At 41.1% G+C, this 19918-nt stretch overlaps 1 protein-coding gene across 2 annotated transcripts in view; it reads right to left on the bottom strand.

Annotated features, from left to right (window-relative positions):
* LOC119236562 (uncharacterized) overlaps positions 1–15841 on the bottom strand; it is a 52150-nt gene extending 36309 nt beyond the window's left edge. The window contains exon 1 of one of the 2 annotated variants that reach the window (XM_054691462.1): positions 15798–15841. The gene's annotated coding sequence lies outside the window, so the exon portion shown is untranslated. Of the gene's footprint in view, positions 1–15168; positions 15371–15797 lie in introns of those variants that run through there. The other variant, XM_054691461.1, reaches the window with a different exon arrangement.
* Between the last annotated feature and the right edge of the window lie 4077 nt (positions 15842–19918).

Raw genomic sequence — 19918 nt, 5'->3', positions numbered from 1 at the left:
CCATGTGCCCACGGTTTTCACGTCTTCTGGATGAGTTGTCCTGCATGGAGCAATTATCTGCTTTCAGCAGCCCTCTCCTATACAGAAAGAGTGCCTTACTCTTCCTATGGAACAAACACTACTTTTCTCAAGTCTTTTCTCATTTCTAGCAGGAGACATTCATGTTTCGAAGCTGTCTTAGTCTGTATGGACTACCATGACAAGCTACTACAGGCTGGATAGCTTAACCAACAGCATTTCTTGCTCACATTTCTGGAGGCTGGGAAGTCCAAGATCAAGGTGACAGAAGATTCAGGGGCCAGTGAAGGCTGACTTCCAAGTTCATTGGTGACTTCCTCTTGCTGTATCCTCACATGGTTGGAGGGGCAAGGGAGCTCTCCAGAGTCTTTCTATTAAGGGCACTAATCTCACTCATGAGGGTTTTGCTCACAACCTAATTACCTTCCAAAGGCTCCACCAACTAAGCCATCACCTTGGGAGTTAATTTCAATATATGAGTTTTGAGGGAACTCAAATATCCAACCCATAATTATGATATTTGGTGTTAATATCATGTGCAGTAATGTCTCATATAATGGTACTTGGTCAAACATGGACTACATATATGGCAGTGGTCCCCACTGGCTGTAGAGTATAGCCTAGGCCTAGGGCATACCTAGGGTATGCCCTGCACACACCTAGTATACCTACACACACCTAGGTTTATGCAATTACACTCTGACAGTGACTACAATGAAATTGCCCAATACAGTTCTCAGTATCCCCATCGTTAAGCAACACATGACTATATATTCACTGGTAATCTCAAATTTGAAGATTTGGGGAACCAGATAAATATTCAGGTAAGAAAATATTTCATTCTTTCTATAAAAAGCAATTTTAACTTCAGTAAGCAGAGCTTGACTTAATTACCAAAAGCTCCTTGTGATAAAAGGAACAGGGAATATTTAATCCTATGAATTCTTTCTCAGATTTCTTTCCTATTATCTCCTCTGCTCCATTCTCAATGCCCTACTTGTTCTCTCATCATGATCTCGCTCATGTCCAATGCATCCTCCATCTGCCAGCATTACTTCTCCAAACAAATCCTGAATTACCTTCTGCTTCTAGCCTTTCTTTGTGACTCCTGGGCTCTTCCTGATGAAGTTGTGTGCCATTATAGGATTAAAGGTGGTTTCCAACCCACCTGGCAGAGGCTGGGCCAAAGTCAGCAAGGGGTCTTTCACCTCCCACTCCTGTGTTCTCTTGATTCTTGCCACAAAGGGGAAACACTAACTTTGGTGGAGAGGGGTACACTGTATTTAAGGAACTAATAAAATGTGGGGTTGATCCCAAGCTTATTTTCACATCAATGTTGAGTAATGCTACATCACAAAATTGACAAAATGTGGGATCATCGGGTATAAGAAAGGAGTCACATGATCAAAGAAATAAGAACTCAGAGCTTGAAGGAACTTCAGGGTCTTGTGCCACAATAAACAGGCACCATGGAATATTCAACTTTGTTAGCTTCAAAAATTTGAATTTTCTACTGCACATGCCCCTTAAACATAAAAATATAAGCAAAGCAAATCTTAGTGACAATAAATTTAAAAACTACTTTTCCAGAAGATGGAATTCAATAACTAGAATATTTTATTTAATTTGGGGCAATTCATTAGGGGCATCTAATGATATAATACACAAAGATATACTATATGAAAGAATGAATGTGTATGTACATGGTTTAAAATTACCTTGTAATTTAACTCCCAGATCTTATGGAAAACACCAATTTTCATATTATCTGGAAAATATTCAATTGCAATTCTAAAACAAGCTCAAAATAATTGCATGTTAGTTGTCTACTCAGTCACTAAAAGATTCAACAGAAAGGAGGAAATACTGCAGGAGATTTATAATAGACAGATCGTCATTTAAATTTTAAAAATCTTATACAGGCTAGTACCTTGAAGGGAAGAAAACCTAAACTGGCAAATCTTCTCTATTTGAAAGGTTAAATTGAACAATGCAAAATTAAGCAATAGGGTGAATGCCTGGCAAGCCTTAAAATCAACCAAAATTCTCTCCCATGAGCTGGATTATTTCTTTGACATTGATTTCTGTTCCACGTCCTCTGAGCTCCCTGTTGGTTTTCCTTTATAGTTTCATGACTTCTGGGTAGAGAAAAATCTGTGAAGTGCAGACTAGTGGAAATAGATTGGCTCAAATCATCCTGTGAGTCGAGCACTCCATCCCAGTTGGGTTGATCCAGGTCTGTCACCACGGTACAAGCCATACCTGAAAATCCTAGAACCTTCCTAGCGTTGTAAACCACGTAGGAGATGCCTATTACATCTGCTTTGTTCTCTATTTCTATGGTGCCCATCACCATAGTAACAAGGCACACAGATGGAAAAGTAGGCTACAAATACCCCAAATTGAAGGTGGGATGGCAATGGGGGGGAGGGCCTCTTGCTGATTAAGAAATGGTTAAAATTTCTTCTATTTGGAGTGTGTTATGACATTTAAGGGACAATAATATAACTGGGGGGGAAAAAAGGTTTTCTTGGCCTTGAAGAGAGCAACAATAGAAAATAGCCTAAGAGTGCAGTAAGTATCAATGTTTATAGGAGGCTTGTAAGGCTTCTAAAGTTTTAAGGCCAGATGTATTTTATCAGAAAATTTTTGTGCATAAATCAAGCTTATAAATAGCATCCAATTTTGGAAATCTTGTATTCATTCCACAGTTATAGATGATTACTACCTAAACTTTTTGGCTACTTTGTAGTACTAAAAGTTGAGACAGCTGTAAAGGAAGTATGGTTAGGAAGATAAGTTGATACAATGAATATTTTCCTGAATGTGACAATTTTATCTTCCAAGTTTTGTATAAAATGTCCTAAGAGGAAATCACTGGGCAGGGTGTGGGGGCTGCTGTTGTTTCACCCTAGGGAATCCCCAACCCTGTTGAAACTGGGACAAGGCCCTTCTCATCTCCTGCCCCTATGCTGTCCACACCTTCAGTGACCTTCAAAGGCGCTTCAGTCCGAGTCCATTTTTAAAGCCATGACATGTCAAAGGCTCATCTGTAAGAAAAGAGAAATCTTCCTACTCCAGGATCTTTTTTTTTTTTTTTTTTTTTTTGGTTTTTTCCTTTCTTTCACCAGCCTGTGTGTTCTTTGCTCATCATTTTCCAAGACATTTGGATTACTCAGGATGCTGTATTACTGGTCAAAAAATATGATAAGGAGACACATTAGCCTGTCATGCTACCACGGGAAGTTTATGTGAATAAATAGAGCACATACAACAAACAAACAAAGCCAGAGACACTTTATAGATTACAAGTATTTTAGAGATTTTAACAGTCTATTTACTTACAGATTTTAGTGGAGAAAACAATGGACAATTATGTGGAACTTTTAGATGCTTGATTCAGCCACTAATTAATTGTGACACAGTGAACATTTACATTGACTGCTCAGTCTTATCAGTAAAAATAAAAGACTGAAATAAAAAAAGGGCATGAACTATAGGAAATCTAAGCATGATTTCAAAGCATATTAGTGTATTATGCATGTGGTATTATTGTGGGTATTATTCTGACATACTCTCAAGAATAGCTACGACAGTTAAAAATCAATAGATAACTCTCTAAAAAATCTCTTCCGCACAATTCTAGAGTGCCATGATGAATCAATTAACCCAAATACACTCAAGACTTTGAGCCAGATTCTGAGTGAGTGTAACAGTCAGGTTTTCTCAAAAGTCCCTACCCAAGGGGTTCTGTCCTTGGCCACCAACAACCTTTCTCCAGCCCTTTCCCCTACTTTATTTTCCTTCTCAGCATTTACTACATGACATTATATCTTGCATTTATTTACTCTCTATGTCCCCCCTGTAGGATGTATGCCCAGTAAAGAAGTTTGTTTTTTTTTTTTTCCTCTTTGTTTTATTCATTGTTGGATTTATTCCTAGTACCTGGCACAATGCCTGGGAAATATTAAGTACTCAGAAACTATCTATTGAAGGAATTAATTTTTTAAATCCATAAAATGAACTATGGAAGAAAACTCACATTATTTTTCATTTTTAAAATTCTAAGAGCCATGCACTCTACTGAGCACTTTATGAGCATATTTATTATCTAACTTAATTTTCATATGATCACTTTAAGACAAGTTTTCCAACCCTTAGAGCCTGTAATAAAATGATAGCTCTAAGAAAAGGAGCCAGGTTATATCTTGTAGAAAAAGACACTTCATCAGGTGCCAGATCAGCTACTGACTTGTTGGGATTACTTACACAGCTCAGATCCCCTTACAGACTTGGTTTCCATTCTTGTATTATGGGAATAACACTTGCCCCTTCTCCTGAACATAAATGCTTTAGTATAAAAGAAGTTATGTACAAACATATACTACAGTAAATAATGGGGCAGGGGGTTCCTAAAGATGTTTCAGGAGAGATTTGGTATAAGTTGTTGGCAGAGGGCAGAAAGCAAGGGACATACATAGTGTCATTTCACACCATGCAACAGAATCTAGGATGGGGGAGCACCCTATGGATGGGGAGCATCATCCCTATGCAGTGGGAGGATGATCAGGCTCAACTCCTCTCCCTTCAAATGGCATTACTCCATAAAGGAATATAAGCCCCAAACCTAGCCTGGGACCAAACCTGTTGCATGCTTTAAATTCACAAACTCCCCCTAGGAAGAACTTAGCATTCTTTTTTTTTTTTTTTTTTAAGATTTATTAATTTATGCATACAAGAGCTGGGGTACAGGCCAGAGATGTGGGAGGTGAGAGGATTCACCAAAGACAGAGTGGGGAACAGAACAGGCAGAATGACTGAAGCACACTGCTGAGGGGAGCAGCAGGCGAGTCAGGAGAGATCTGAGGCACCATGTGGGTTGCTCCCTGGCCAGCTGGGGGATCAAACTCATGCTGCAGAGGCTGCAGATAACTCCATAAGTTGTGTCTTAATCCCCTGAGCCACTAAGGAGGCCCAGAACTTACCATTCTTTTCAGTGGGATTAAGACTTTTTTTAGAAACCAGTCACCCAGAGACCCATTTGACTATTGATTCCAGGGTCTGGTGAGTTTTACCAGTGTTATTTTTGTATCCACCCTACAAATGAGTCTAAAAATTATGCATAATTTCTCACTGTCCTAGGAAAGTTGAAGTTTTCTTAAAATGGATGATGGTGGTTAAATGAGCATCCATGTGGGTGTATTTAAGAGTGATAAATTCTAATCATGTTGTTCTCCTAGTGAATATTCATGACCACCCAGAGGAAATCTTTCCATTCACTGATAAGGGCCCTTTTCCCATACTTAGAAGTAAAAAGTTTTCTTTAGGACACAAACCAGCTGATCTTCAAATAGGGGTGTGCGGTTTGGGGAACAGCTTTTTGGAAGAAGGGGTTCTAGGATGGAATTTGCTCCCAGATTATCTATTAACACTTGTCTAGACGTAACTGCTTCAAAACACCTGATGTCCTCCTGGTTCTTTCTAGCTATTGCCTTTTTTCCTTTTGCACATTTGTCCATTCCCTACATCAAAAAAAAGGGCAACCCTGCTCTGGCTCTGGTGAATTCTCTCACCCTCCCGCGCTTCTGACTGTACCCAGTGCATGTATAAACGAAACAAACGAACAAATAAATAAATAAATAAAAACATGCCTCTATAAAAAAAAAAGTTTAAGAAAAAAAAAAAAAAAAAGGGCAAACATCTCATTTTTCAGAAGTCTGTTTATGGTGTATTGCCTGGGGGAGTAAAAATATCCAGGGCCCTAAGCAGAAGGCCATTTTGCAATGCCTCTGGTGTTACAGACATTAAGAAAGCAAACGACTTTCATGACTAAGAAACAGATTCTTTTGGGAGTCAGGGGTAAGTTTCCATGTGTTTGCTTCCAACTGCATTGAAGGAAAAGCTATTTAAACTGTTAGGCAATAAAAAAAAAAAAAAACAGAAAATCATTTTTGTGATCAATCACTAGATAACTTTTGGAATATAACACAGGAGTTCCAAAAATAGTGGGCAATTATTCTGCCTTCAATCCCATATACAAGCATAAGCAAGATTTCTTAAGCATATTTAAAAAGAAGCACTGGGCTTAATAATGAGGTCTCCCTTATTCTAAAAATAAGTATTATTTACTTATATGTAAAACTAAGTTGACGCTCCATGCATCCCACTGAGATAATTTTCCAAAAAAATTTTACTATGCTTAATAATGATTATCAAATTCTAATATACTTACTGTTCTGACCAATAGTGTATTAGTAAAAATCATAAATCAATCCAAAAGAAATTTTATTTAAAAGAGCATTGTCACAAAAACTTAAAAAATAGATAGTGCGTATATGTGTGTCACCAGAACATGATAAGATAATCAACGAAAGATTTTCAAATATAAGAATGTTATATTAGGATTGAGTTTTAACAAAAACAGGAATGAAATGAATTCCACAGAGAAACTACTATATAAAATTCCCAACTGTGTTCAGACATGATCGTGTGTTATTTAAATGGATGACATAGTAGATATGAAATCACTCAGATATTTAACTTCCACTGGCTACATTAAAGTGTTGTTTTTTTTTTTTAATGTATAACATCAGGAATGTCATCTTTTACAACTATTTAAATCATAATGAAAAATTTTAGATGTTAGCTTTTTTAAGATATAAGAACACAGTGATTACAAAAAACTATGGAAAACAGTACAGAGGTTCCTCAAAATATTAAAGAGATCTACCATCTGATCCAGCAATTCCGCACCTAGGTGCGCACTCAAAGAATGCAAAAACACTGAAGGTACATTCTCCTATGTTCACTGCAGCACTGTTTACAACAGTCAAGCTATGGGGGCAACCTAAGTGCTCGACAGGTGACACGTAAGTGGATTAAGATGTGGTCTATATGGACAATGGAATCCTATTAAGTTATTAAAACAAAGGATGAATCTTGCCATTTGTAACATGGATAGAACTGAAAAGGAGTATGCTGAGTGAAATAAGTCAGATGAGAAATAGATAAGTAATGGTTTCCCGCATATGTTGAATATAAAAAAAAATAAAGCAAAGAAACAAACAAAACTAAATGACAACAAACCATAGAAATCTGCAGAATTGAGACTACTGAGGGGGAGGGGAGAGTTTGTAGCACCAAGTGGGGATGGGGCCAGATGGAATATGGTGGAGGATTATGTGTGCTTTGGTGGTAAGTATTGTATGGCAACATACATTTGAAGTGGTGTGAACCTGTTCCCTTAAATCATATACAGTGATACAATGTTATAAATCAACATTACCTCAATTAAAAATGATACAATTTTAAAACATTTTTTGAAATTATTTATCACAGTCATATTAAAAACACCAAAGACCTTTGCAGGGGTATTGGAAGAAAAATATTTAGACATTGCAAACTGCCAAATCCAGAACTGCGAACAGGGTAAAATTTTTGATTTATTCATTGACAGAATATGTTGGCCATTCAACATTCAAAGTGGTATCTATAGTGGCATATACAATGTACCTTCTTACTTCTAACCTTCAAGGAAATTTTCAAATTTTAGTCAAATACAGTCAAATGTATGTTATTGAAACAAAATCATGGACTAGGTAAAAACTATGCTAAATTTTAGTCCCTAATTCTCTCCTAGATCTCTCTATTGAGTGCCCACAACATGACAGATACGATGTCCGACCTGGAGTGCTCAGGAAATGAACAAAACATTCTTTATGATGAAGGAATGCCTAGGAGGAGGCAGACTGTTCTCTGGCACAGGGATTATGAGAGGTGCTCAAGGCTCAGACGCCAGACAGGAGAGAATGAGTGGCTCTTAGGAGTGATGAGTAGAGGGAACATGTCTGGAATGGTCTTTCAGAATAGATATGCTTGCACTGACCCTGGAAAAATGAGCAGGTTTCTGACAAGGGTCTAGGAGCAGACCAGATAGAAGGAAAGAACAAAACCACGGAGTAAGCCTCTGACAACCTTGCACTTTCCTCTCTGTACTACAAACAGCTCAGGACGGCCGGAATATGGTGCTGTGGCTGTGCACGCGCGTCCATGATGCATGCACTGGTGATTTAGAAATGACAGGGTGGCAAAGGGTGACACTGGAGATTTGCAGAAGTCAGATAAAGGAAGACTTTATCTGGCTCACTAAAGCCTTTGGACTCGATCCTGTGTCAAATCTAGCCATTAAAAGGTTATTAAACTGAGCAATGATGATATGAGATTTGCTTTTCAGAAAGATTATTTTCCTGCAGTGTGGACCACAAATTGGGTGGGGGCGGGGTGGAAGATTACAAACTGAATTATCATTTGGAAGACAATCATTGTTCAGCAGCAATCCTGGAAAAGAGTTGAGGTAGAAAAGGGGCTATAGGGAGGGTGGTGCTGGGAGGAACCTGAAGGATATGGTCTCTACACAAACTGATAATCAACCATATTAGGAGTTTGAGGGGGAAGAAACAATGAGAAACCCAGAATGAGTTTTAGGTTTCTTCGGCTTATGTGGCTGGGTAAATACTATTGTTCTTTGTAAAAATATGGGATCTAAAGATGAACGGCAAGTTTGAAGGAAAAGAAAACATCTTAGTCCACTAATTCCACACCCTTGTTTGTTCTCTGAGTCAAGGAGCACCATATTATCAGCCCATTATATGCCAAAGGAGTAAAATTATTTGCCTAGTATCACAAACGGCAGTTTGGGAAATTTGCTATGTACCAGGCTTAAGAACGAGTAAACAAGAGACAAGGTGTGTGCTTCACAGAACGTATGTTCTGGTGGGAGTGAGAAGGTAAACAAGCAAACATTAAGGCCTGAATAATTCTCATGGGGGCAGGTAAGGATGGACACCTGTGTTTCCCTGGAGGTGGTGGGGGAGGTATCTCTGAGGTCACTTGAAGCTGACCCTTCCTTCATTGAAGAGACAGAAGCAGTTGCGCAAGTTCATAGGGGAAAACATTCCAGGCAGTCAAGTCCCTGGGGTAGGAACAAGGTGGTGTGTGGCTGAGGAGGAAGTGCAGGGAGTGAGAGAAAGCCCCAAGTCCCCAAGAAAGCCGGCAACCAGCCCATCTCTTTACAACTGAGCCGGAGAAACTGCATCATGACTCACACACGCTTCTGGAGGACAAGTCATTGCTCAGTTGAGAAGTGCCGAAATCAGCACAGAAATACAGCCAGGAACAAACTCGTTTAGTTTGCCTAGAGAGATGAACTTTAAAATCTTTAGAATTCATCTTAAATGTATCTTGTGGGAGCAAGAAACAACCTGCAGTCCCACGGCAGGCAGCACTGCTCCTGGGCTCGGCCATGCCTCCGTGCCACACTTAACAGAAACAGGAGCCTCCCTGGAGGTTCTATAAGGGATTAGAGAGGGCAGGGCCAGGAAAAGTGGCACTGCCCGCCAGTGCACCATACCCGCACACTGAGCAGAGCCAGGGGCTGTGCAAACTCAAAAGCTTTGGAAGAACTGGAGGTAGGAGTTGCTCATGGGTCCTGACACCGTTGGCACAGGCACAGCAGTCAGACCCCTCCTGGAAATGAAGCCTGTGACTTTCATCCTTTGCCCTCTCCCCACTGCCACATTAGGGGCGACCTAGTCTTCCATTACCAGGCTCTCATGTGGCCCCCGATCAGCCACATGGCTTCACATTCCACTAGCTAAGGGCGACACAGAGCAACCCTCTGGCCCTCTCTGAAAAGATCCTATTTTCTAGCCAACTTTCTCAGATACATCTGTTTGCTGTACCAAAAAAGTATCTGTATTTAGTTTGCCACATACTATGAATAAATTGTAAAAGAAGTAAAATTATTCCTGAATTATGTAAAACCTTTCAGAACATCATCTTGATAATTTACAGCTGACCCTTAAACAACTTGGGGGCCAGAGGCACGCCCACAACACAAGTTGAAAATCTGTATGTTAAGTCCTGACTTCCTCAAAACTTAATTGCAGAAGCTTCTCCCCCATGCCCTGAGGATACAAAAATCCATGGAGGTGCAAGTTCCTTCACATTTGTGGGTTCTGCATCCCCAGATTCAACCAACCAACACCCAAGGTTGGATGAATACATCAATGCAGAAGTGGGTCTGGCAGTTCAAACCCAGTTTGTTCACGGGTCAACTGTTTTATGTACACATATTTCAGAGATGGCTTCAGACATTATGAAATGCTTTCTCTGCAGTGGTGGTGGAAATCCATGGCACATTCTAATCCCTGCCTAGGGGCAGGTTCATCTCATGTCTGAGCTCATTTCAAACCACAGAGTCCTATCCCATTTCACTACTTTAGCTCACTGGCCAAGTTTCTCCCCACTATGGTCACACCAACCTCCAGCCATAAGACATTTACACAAGCTTTCAGAACACTTGTGTCTCCTTCTACCAACTTTCATACTGGCAATTTTCCACTTATTTGTAGTGACTGATTTGCTTGTCATTCCCAGAAACCTAGAGACCATGTGCATTTTTGCTTCCACTGCAGCCACAGAGTCTAGCACACAGTAGGTTCTTAATAAATAGCTGCTAAAAATACTGTGAAGTAAACTAATGGTGGAAATGTTGCAGCTTCTGAGAGTGGATCATCCAAAAATCAAATCAAGGCTGAGGAAGATGAAGGCTGAATACTTGTGTTTTTGATAGAAAAATACAAGACTTTGTTGCTGTTGGGGCTCAAACTGATTTTGAAGACAATTCTCAAAATGTTTGATGAACAGTTTAACAGCATTCATTTGGATCTATAGAGAGATGACCAATTTTAAAACTTTGGTTTTAAAGGAGTAAGAGTTCATATTCAGAGAGGTTCACTCAAATTAGGGCAAATTAAGAAGGATAAGTTACCACTTCGTCTATCAGGTACAATATTAAACATCCTATATACATTTTTTTTTCATTTAATTCTCCTATCTGACTGTGTCTTCCAGTTTACAGGTAAGGAAATTTCGAGTGTGAGAGGCTATTACGCAGAATCACTGAACAGCAGAGCCAGGACTCACATATAGATCAACTTGATTCCAGGAACAATGCCCTTAATTAAAACACATTTTATATTAAAGAAATAGATGCTGACATTGAATAATAGGTGGTGCTTCCTCCCATGAAAAGATACAAAATTATAGTCTGGAACCACCAACTGAGGCAAAAGTGCAAGTATTTCAAATAGGACTTGGAGTCCAATGATATGAGAACAGAGGAACTAGATCATTCATGACAGAGGAATATGGACTAATATTTACTGAAAGCTAGTTTATGCTAGATTTTGTATTGGATGCTTTAATGTATGTTTTTAAATTTTACTTAAAATTTTTTTATCGATAACAAGCATTATTAATTTTTTTCTTCCCTCAGGTGTGGTCACCGCAATTTTTCCACAACCAAAGCGCCCATACATAGTCCTCTACCATAACCTATGTTATATTCTCATCCCTGCACCCCCTATGTTTTCTCCCTATTGGTTTTTTTTTTTAATCTTTGAGAGCAGTACTATTAAAAACAACAATGTGCAGAATAAGTGCAATATTTGGCTACCTCAGTGTTCATTCCCTTCTCTCCTGCTTAGGATGTGAAATCCCCACATTTTAGCTGGGAATGTGAATGCAGGGAATAAGGACAACAACATCTCTATTCCAGTTAGGTGAGCTCACATAGTAATGTGAGTAATGTGAGTAAACCCCTGGCCACTGGGATTTAATAAGTGTATAACAGCCTCCGGGAAATTTCCTAAAGAGACCACAGGCTCTTGCCTTTCCCCATCTTTTTCCCTTTCTTCTTCACTCCTTTCTACCACCTGGAACTTAGATGTACATAGCTCCACCTAGGACTATGAGATTGAGGACCTCATCTGCTGTATTAATCTAACAGATAAAACCAACCAGATATCAGAAAATTGTAAAATCCACCTGCTCTGGATTGATTCTTTGAAAGCTTTCTTCTTCTTTTTTTTTTTAATGTGAAGGAAAACAAACATCACTTTGTTTAGGCCATTTCTCTTTGCAAGTCTGTGCAACTGGCAGGTCATCTTAACTAATACAGCAACTCATCCAAAGCAATGGTGTAAGATTCAAAAGCATCAGTCTACAGAGTTCATGGTCTTAGGTAGCAGCCTGAAGAAATCCTGTTCATAATTTGCAATAGATTTGGGGGAGCAGATGAGTGAAAAGTCTGAAAAAGAATTTTACAGGAAAAAAAATAATTGGTTTGACTGTGCGCTCAAATCTGCATACCTGAGAAACAATCAGAAGGGATATGCTACTTAACAGTAAAGATAGTCTCCACCAGAGCAGGGCAGAGGAAGATCTCAGTCACCTACAGGTATCTGGAAACAGAAGAGAAGAGAGAAGAGAAACAGAAGCTGTGCAGATGGTGGCCTCTGTGAAAGAGGCTGTAGGCTGAGGAGTAGGCATTGTAGAATGGAGCCCTGGAGATGGCCACAGGATAAGACAGACAAGGAGAATTACAAAGGATTCAGACTGAAGAAGCAGGAGATGAAGTTCAAAGATACAGAGTCTGGAAAGGGACAAACAGAATCATATGACCCATATCAAAGAGCATAAAGGTCAAAGAGGCAAAAGGAAAAGGGCAAGGTTAAAGCTCTGACAACTCATTTTTATTCATTCTCTTTACCAGGCTTCACAACAGCACTGAAGAAATGAATTTCGATTATGTTGCAATTGAGTAGAATCCTAAATGAAAGGAAGTCATAGAACAGAGAGTTTACTATTACCCTTTGTTCGATTTCTTAATGAACAGAGAGATAAGAACTTAGCAGAGAGATTCAGTGATTGCAGTTAGGCCTAATTTTATTTAAGATCAACCTTAATGATCCAGAAAAGGAAAAATAAGTCATTTCTGCCAACGGCATTATTTTAAACACCAGCAAAAGTTAGCTAAGTGATAATAAAACTATGTATGAAGCTTAAAAATACAGATGGGAAATAAAGTGAAAATAGGTAATAGCAATAACTGAAAAGGCAGCAATATGAAAACAAATGTGACTACAAATGAGAATGCATTTTACAAAGGAGTAAATAAATTCTACCCTATTATTGGGCCTCACGAATTCCTTCTGGGTGGCCACAGGTCTAAACTGTTTGCTGTACCATCCAGTGCCATGGAGTCAGGCCACAGTGAAGAGCATGTTTCCTGCACACAAGGCAACATAGCAGACCCACCAGGACTGGGGTACATCACAGCTTCAGGCCACCAGGTCCAAACTGTTTGCTGTACCATCCAGTGCCATGGAGTCAGGCCACAGTGAAGAGCATGTTTCCTGCACACAAGGCAACATAGCAGACACAGCTTCAGCACCATTTGTTTCTGATAATTCTAGTGACTGCTGTAAACAAAATTTGAAATTCAACTTGAGAGACACCAAATGAAAATGGGGGAGCAGATTAAACAGGCTATTTTTGTATGGGTGGTAACAAAAATCAATAAGGAACATAAAAATACTCAGCTACTATATTTGAAAATTAAGAAAACTGGTTTACAAATAAAACCTTTGACTATAGCAATCATATTTGAAATATGGAAATATTCAGAGCTTCAGAAAACAAATTAAATTCCAGGTCACAGCAGGAAAATACCCACATCATCTAAAAAAACTCAGAGGAGTAACAGAATATTATTTGGAGATTTAAAAAAAAGAACTATTAAATCAGGAAAAGACATAGAGGAAACTTAAATGTAAAAGCTAAACACAGTAAGTCAATTCAAAAAAGCTATACACTATGATTCCAACTAGATGACATTCTGGACAAGGCAAAACTATGGAGACAGCATAAGTATTGATGTTTCACAAGAGTTAGTGGGGAGAAAGGGTTGAGTTGTTGGAAAATTTTAGGGCAGGGATACCATGCTATAGTATCATACTCTAATAAATTCTAGACACATGTTATATAATTTAGCCAAACCCACAGAAAATGTACAACACAAAGCATGAACTCAAAAGTAGACTATGGACTTTGGATGAGGATTATTAATGTAGGTTTGGCAATTGCAACCAATGTATCAGGTTGGTCGAGATGCTGATAATGGGGCAAGCTGTGCATGAGTGGGGAGTACATGTGAACTCTCTGCCCTTTACTCTCTGTTTTGCTGTGAACTCAAAGCTGCTCTAAAAAATAAAGTTGATTTTAAAAAAATGGAGGCCTTGGTATCCTTTTCCAATTATATTTATCAGAGCATTTTACATTTTAATGAATGTCAGTACTTTCATTCTGAGGATTCTGAAGAATGAAATAGCAATGGGGAATGGTTTTTAACAAGCACATTTAAACAACTAGTTAAATAATATCATTCCAAATGTGAACATATTCATGTTAGGATGGACATGTTAGAACAGCTTTCCAACTGAAGAAAAACAGAACAAGTGTCCAAGGGCCGTAAATTTAGTTTTAACTTGTACAGTCGTATTTATTTGTTGCTGTAATTCTAAAAGACGGGGGACAGCATGAGAAAAGTGTCATGACTCAGTTGTACACTCCATGACAACTTTACCCCCTTTCTCTACCAGAGCTGAGAGTAATAGCTGACATGTTAGGGCTTATATTCTTAAATCACACAGGCCCAGTTACTTGAAGGCTTAGCTGTCGATTTATAATCTCTTCAATATAAAATGGAGCTCCTGACTAGAAAAGCCCGAGGCAAAAGAACCTCACATAGGCACCCATAACTCAAAGAGCAATTTGGGTTCTCAGGAAGTGCAACCTGAACATATGGAGGGCATTGGAATTGCTAAATAATACTGCAGTTCGACTTTTGCGTGTGTTTACAAAAGGAGACAGAACAGTGATAAAAAAACACATACTATTTAATCTCCTCTTAGAAAGCAGTAAACAAATTGACTATTTTAAGCTGGCTTGCCCATTCACATTTTAAATTTTTCATACTGACATTTCAGGTAGTTTTGAAAAGTTTCTAGGCAAGGCGAATTTATTCAAGGAACTTCACGTGCTGGCTTTTGCTTTTAAATTTAGATTTGTCCTTTTCTTGGGGGTGGGGGGGGCAGATAAGGGGGGCTGTGAGCGAATCTTTCGACCACAACGAAGTCTTCCATAAATGTCATCTGACCCAAGGCAACCTATGGACTTTTGGGAGTCAATTGAGGACACAGAGTAATAAGCCAGCACCGAGCCTCCACCCTCCTGACCTCCCAGCACCTGCTCGACTGCAGCCGAAAAGAAGAAAACTCTGAGCTTCTCTCTCTAAATGGGTATCGGCTGCCCTCTCCTCCTGCAAACAAGCGACATCACCATCAATTTGCAGACGAACGAGTATCCAAGCAGCAGCAAAATGTTTGTCAACACACAGAGCCAGGGTAGGGGGCCAACAACGAAGCCCGAGCGCACGCGAGGACAGAAGGCACACGTCCTGGCAGCGGCTGCTCACCTAGAGAGCGCGAGACCCCGGCGGGCAGCGCCGAGCCCGGCTCCCGCACCGCCCCAAGGGCGCACGCTCTCGCCGCAGCCCCGGGAGCGCAGGTTCCAGCGCGGCCCGCCTCGCCGCGGCCGCCCACGGCTGTTGCCCCGAATGACCCCAGCACCCAGGAGAGGTCCCCTCGGGGGGGATCGCTCCCGCTCCGCCCGAGAAAAGGCGCCGCGATGCCGCGCCCCACCTCTGGGGCCGAGCCACCTGCCCGCAGGCCCGGCTCGCAGGTGAGGCGCGCACAGGTAACCGCACCTGCCCGGCCAACCCCACCTGCTGCGTCCCCTCGCCCGGTCATCCGCCTCCACCTCGGAGGTCGGCTGCGCGCCTCTCGGAGACCCGGGGCCGTCCGGCGCCGACCTACCTGCGGGACTCCAGCCCTGGGCGCCGGCGCTCCCCGCGGCGTGCGCCCCGCGCCGCTCGGGGCGCGCCGGCGGCGGCCCCCGCGCCCGCACTTTCCCCGGCTGACGGCTGCAGCGGGCTCAGCGGGAAGCCCCAGCGCTGCCCGGCTCGCCGCCCCCGAACGGCTCCATTGTGACGCGGCGCGTTCCGCCGGCCAATCGGGGCGCGGCGGCGCGAACCGCTGACTTAGTTCGCGGGTGGAGGAGGAGGGGACTGGGCGGAGGCTGCAGGCGGGGGCCGCGGGGTGGCGGTGGCAGAGCAGGAGGAAGAGGAGCTGGAGGCTGCGGCTGTTCGGGGAGCTGCTGCTGCTGCTGCTGCTGCTGCTCGTTTTGCAGCGGCCTTGGCCCGCGCGTTTGCCCAGCTTGGGGGCTGCGGGGGCCGGTGACTCACCCCTCGCTGGTGGAGACAAAGCGCAGCTGCCATCACCCGGGAGCGCGCCATGTGGCCGCCCCAGCCGGCGCGCCTTAGCCTGCGGTCCGCAGGCAGCCGCGCGCAGCTCCAACGCGGGTGGGGGGCGGCTGGAAAGAGCGGGGGTTGCTTTGAAGAGACTGGAGAGAGAGAGACAGAGAGAGAGAGAGGCTCAGGTTTGTCCACCAAGCACGCCATGCAAAGGACTTTGGAAGCACAGTATTTGTGTGTCCGCCCTCCATCCTCTGCCTCCCTCCAGTGCACCCCTGAGTAACTTGTTATTTACATAACATGCGCTGGGCCCTAAGGAAACACTGGGGCCAAGCACGCGGGAGCCTGGCTCTTGCTCTCACAAGTACCTTGACCTTTCTGTGCAAGCACACTCAGAAAGGCTGCAGGGCCGGCCCCTGTGTGGGAGAGTTGACAGTTGTATCAAAGCAAGCCGCTGAAGTTAGGATTCTGGGCCTCCAGTCGCATGCATCTCTCTCACATGGCCTTATGTTCAGATGGACAGGAGACAACATGGTAGACAGCGGCGGGGCCGGCCTCTACTCATGGCTGGTGTTCTGTTGCTGGTAAACTGCAGGTTTATTCATGCCATCTACTGCTTCCTCGCTCATCTCCCCCTTCCGTAAAGTCATCATGGGTTTGAAAAGTAGCAGTGTCCTTACAAAACAAACACAAAATTAATTCAAACCCACGAAGGCAGGTGACTTCTCATTCACCTCCTAGTCTCATCCTCAGCCCACGTTTAACTCAGTTTTTGCGCAATCATGTCCAACACAATGATTCAACGAAGCAACATTTATATCTCAGAGTTGCTATGGCGATTACATTCCCATTTAAAAAAAAAATGTTTGTATAGGGACCTCTCAAAGGAATACAACGAAGACTATACAAATCTACCCACTTGGGGCATGGGATAAATTTGTGTAAATGGGAGTAAAGACAATGTAAGGACAGAGTTCTACAGATTGAGTTATGTCCCACAGAGACTGTGCAGAGTAGGACTACAATTTAATGCTGAAAAGAGTCTGGAAGAACATTACTTCGTTCGATCATTCATAGGATTTTTATTGTGCACGTGTGTGTGAGAGACACTGTATGTACAGATCTGAGATTTGGTTTGGTCCTCAAACTGCTTACCACTTGGCAAGGAAGATAGAAAATTAATTCTCCCATCACAGTAATATCACTACCTATGTGACTTAGGGTAGTGTCTTTTTTTTTTTTTTTCTTGATGCAAATAAATTTATTTCTGTTAGGTGGGGAAGTAGACTGCTTAGTGCATTCCAATGTTAAACAGTCTTCTATGGTAGTTACTTAACCTCCTTGGGGAGCCAATATTTTCATGTATAAAATAAGAGGTGATAAGCTGAATGAGCTGCAAATTTCCAATTCCAATGATGGAATCATAAAAAAACCCAGAACAAACACAACTTTGTGGCATCAAAGTTTGGCAACCTAAGATTAGCAGGAAGTTAAAATGATCAATTAGCTGTGGTTAATCTCAGAATTGTAGCTTAGAAACATGTTTCTTTTATTCCAGTTCTCATGAACAAAATCACCTGCCAGGGTGACCACATTTATTACTGACACAGGAAAAAGTGGCCTTTTGAATTTGTGATATTGCATTCAGGAATTCTCTGAAAAATCAATTTTCTCTTGTTTCTTCTTCCTTCTACGAGGCTTCAGATAAGCTCCTGCTTGCACTGCAGTGAATAGAAAGATGAACAACTTCAAAGGCTGTTCTAGAAGAACTTTAATATTATGCATATGATACAGGCCCATTAAAAAAGAGAGAGACTATTTAATAACTAGAAATTATTGGCATCCCAAGGCAGGCCTTCTCATGAAAAATATAAATACTGCTTGACTTCTTATTCCTGTATCCTGTTTCTAGTGTTTTAATCTCTTTGATTATAATGGAGTCTTGGAATATGTTCGGTCCTTACAGGAGTAGCTGAAATTCTCTAAGGGATCCCCTGATTAATTTATTTTGGTAAGAGAAAATTCTTAAAGATTCAATCACTATTTCCACAGTCAAATTCATCAGCCTGAAGTAGTGATAAAAAAATTCCATCATGTATGGAAACAACCCAGATTAATGGATCAAAAAGTTATGATATATTTATACAATGGAGTATTACTCAGTGATCAAAAAAGAAAAACTCATGCCATTTTTGGCAACATGGATGGAACTAGAGGGGGTTATGCTAGCTGAAATTAATCCAAAGGAAAAAGATAAATACTGGATGGTCTCACTTCTATGAGGAATATAGAGACACCAGACAAAAGGTCAAAAATGTCAAAGTAGCAAGGTGACCATAGAACTAAAGCATACAGCAAAGGAGGGGCAGGGAAGGAGAGGTAAAACAGTGGAAGGATGAATACAAAGGAATATGGTGATGGTTCACAGGTGATCTTGTGATGGGAGAACTATGGGCACTGTGATGTAAGAAAAAAATTTAATTAAAAAATTTCATCACAGATATTAAGCATGTATTATGTGCCTATTATAATAAGTGTGCAAATCACCATGGGTGATCCCCACAAACATCAGACTTGGTCACTGACCTTAGCAGCTTAGCGCTTAGATGAACACATAGAAAACAATCATGTGCTACTTACACGCAAATGATCAGATGTAACAATGCAGATGGTAATAGAGAAAGCATTCTGATGGGAACTAGTGAAAGAGTAACAGAATAGAAAAAGTAAATGCTATACTTTGTTTTATCTCCCCCAAATTTTTTCTTAACCCATGTCCCATCCACCCTCAGGATTCAATTTCTTCCTAGTAAACTGAGAATTTCTAGAAGAAGCAGGAGTAAAAATATTCTGCTTTCTGGGACTCCCTGGTGGCGCAGCGGGTTGAGCACAGTGCTGTGAAGCTGTCCGCAGTGCGGGTTCCATTCCCCACCAGCCAGGGAGATAGCCACATGGCACCACAGACCTCTCCTGTCTCACCCACTGCTCCCCTAAGCAGTGTCTTTGGTCCATCTACCTGCTCTGTGCCCCACTCTGTCTCTGGTGAATCCTCTCACCCTCCCACGCCTTTGGCATGCACCCCAGTTCTTGTATAAATAAAAATAAATCTTTAAAAAAATTCTACTTTCTACAAGATTCCATTGAGTGGAATAGTTAATGGTGGGATCTTCATGGTTACATGTCAAAGGGAATGGCTATGAAGAGCAAAAGTGGTCAGTTTCCCTAGCTGATAATAAATAATTGTATAAATAATAGAACTGAAAGGGTCACTACAATTGGGTCATCTGGTTACTGAAGTCTCCACTTCAGAGACCTACATGAAGTAATCAGCTAACTCCTGGGTTTGACAGGTTCCTTGAGCTGATTCCTTAGGGAAAAAAAAAAATTCTGAACAACATCAGCATTAAGCTGTGCTCCATGACTGTCTTGATAAGAATTAGTTTTCTGTATGTCCTAACAACATTTTTATGATTGTGAAATCAGAATATTAGCCAATATTAGCAGTTATTTTTCAATTCAGTATTCTAAAAATGATTTATGATAATTAAAATTTTTTCATTTAAATGAATTAAACATTAAATGTCTACAATATATAAAAGAAAGCACTAGAGGTCTGACAGAAGTGAGGGAGAATTCCAAGATAAATATAATTTCACTGCTAAAAGATATGTACTTTAGTGGAGA

Source organism: Talpa occidentalis, unplaced genomic scaffold (genome assembly GCF_014898055.3).
Source record: "Talpa occidentalis isolate TD23 unplaced genomic scaffold, MPIMG_talOcc4v2.1 talOcc4.9, whole genome shotgun sequence".
Taxonomy (NCBI): domain Eukaryota; kingdom Metazoa; phylum Chordata; class Mammalia; order Eulipotyphla; family Talpidae; genus Talpa; species Talpa occidentalis.
Note: the sequence above shows the minus strand (reverse complement) of the source record. Positions and strands in the feature narration are given on the sequence as shown.